Genomic DNA, 2112 nt, shown 5'->3' on the forward strand with positions numbered 1-2112 from the left:
CAATATATCACAGATTGGAGGAGATGAATGGGTCCGTTTCCTCACCCACATGGGTATTACTGGTGGTGAGTTGATCAGCTTCTTTTTTAGAGCAGAAAGACCCAAGCTGGCTGTCATTTATATCAACACGGAGGAAGATAATGAAGATGACGAGGACCCACTTGATGAAGATGATGAGGACCCACTTGATGAAGCCATCTATGCTCAAAGAATGAGGCTGAGCGAGGAGGAGGTGTGCAACCTATGGGACATAATTTCGCCATGTGCTGACTTTGTCGGGGTGCCATTTGTGACCCGCCTGACAAGTACCATGGTTGATTGGCTTGTCATGGTGATCTGCTTAGTCAGTATACTTTTCTGTAATAAGTTATTCTTATACTTACAAATGCAAATTATCCAATGATGTGCTTAGTGAATCTGACGATATGCTTAGTGTAGAGTCCAATGATATGTTGTGAAATCTAGTCGGTGATATGCTTTAGTGTAGAGTCCGATGACATGCTTATTAGTGTAGAATCCAAGGAACTGTTAATAGTGTACATGATCCATACTTATTAGTAGAATTCATGCTTAGTAGAAATGTGTAGTATTGTGTCTTTTAATAGTGTAGAAATCTATACTTAGTAGAAATATATTTGCAAGCGTATGTGCGAGGCTACTTATTAATTGATATATTTTTCTTATTCAGAAATTGCCAAAGAGCCTATCTATGAGTTGTGGTATCGAGCCTGATGAATAAGTCTCAGTTGGAATACGTCTTACCGCAAGGGGCTCCGTCACCATCTGTCTGTACGGCGTGGACACGAACGATCGCACACACTTAAGCTCGGCTGGGTTGAAGATCTTCCTCGTTGGCAAGAATCTTCGTGTTGGACAGGTCATCCTAATTACTATCAGGAACACCCACCGTCAAGGCTTGAGGATGATGATCGTCATCGATATCATCTAAAACTACATATGTGTGTGGTTGTATGACTATACCTAGTAGTACTGCTATATATGTGTGGTTGTAAGACTACCTAGTGCTGCTTATCATATATGCTATATGTGTGTGAGGATGCATGTTGACTATATATGAGTACCTATAATGCTTTATGATATTGCATGACTACTGTATGACTATATATGAGTATCTGGTATTGTGGTATATGTGAAATTGCAGTTTATTGAAACGGGTGCTGTTCTACATCAATAGGAAGCAAAAAAATGTTGAAAGATACAGCAACAACGCGGGGACAGGAAAAGCGCTGCAGCTATTTAATATAACGCGTGACTGAACAGCGTTACTGATATGTTTATTAGTAGTAGCGCTGGGTTAGACCGCACTACTACTACCACTTAGCTGTCATGCCGTAGTAGTAGCGCGGCCACCCGCGCTACTGATAGCACTAAAACTTGCGCCACTACTAGTGTTTTCCCTAGTAGTGTGCCCAGAGCTTCGATGGAGATGTATCAAGTCATGCCTGGCCGACAGGTGCTACGTTGTGTCATGCTTGGTCAGCAGGTGCTACGCACGACAGATCTTCTAGAATCTGCACATCAGGATGGACAAGCGCGCGGCGGTGGCGCCATGGTGGCGTCGACGGATGGACGGACTGGCAAGGATGATGCAGATCTCTCTCGTGAAGATGGGTCAGGGTTCGATGATGATGGCGGCGTCTAATACGTGTGCATGTGGTGTACTCTTTAGGTCTGTTGCGCCGGTTGTTCGTTTCGATACATTATGTGGATGGATCGGCGACGACACCGATTTAGATATGGGGAGTGAGAACACTCCACATTATCGAGTTTTGTAGGTGTGAGTGGAGGCTTCAGGTGGCTTGATTTATGTTCTTGTTAGACCTTGATGGAATAATAAATAAAGATAGTCGCATGCAACGATTGATGTAGAAGCCGGGGTTTTAACCTCCTTTTCGAAAAAAAATGTTGCCAGCTGAGTCAGGAACATAAGAGTTTTTTCCATCACTAAGAGCATCTATAACCGGGCACTCAAACCCCCTTATACGACTAGACCGATGACACGGTCATTGACTGGTCGAAAGAATGCAATCCAGATGAATGCTCATATCAACCCCAGATGTCCGAACTTATCCTTATATACAACCAATTCTG

Source organism: Triticum dicoccoides, chromosome 5B (assembly GCF_002162155.2).
Source record: "Triticum dicoccoides isolate Atlit2015 ecotype Zavitan chromosome 5B, WEW_v2.0, whole genome shotgun sequence".
In the NCBI taxonomy this organism is placed as follows: Eukaryota; Viridiplantae; Streptophyta; class Magnoliopsida; order Poales; family Poaceae; genus Triticum; species Triticum dicoccoides.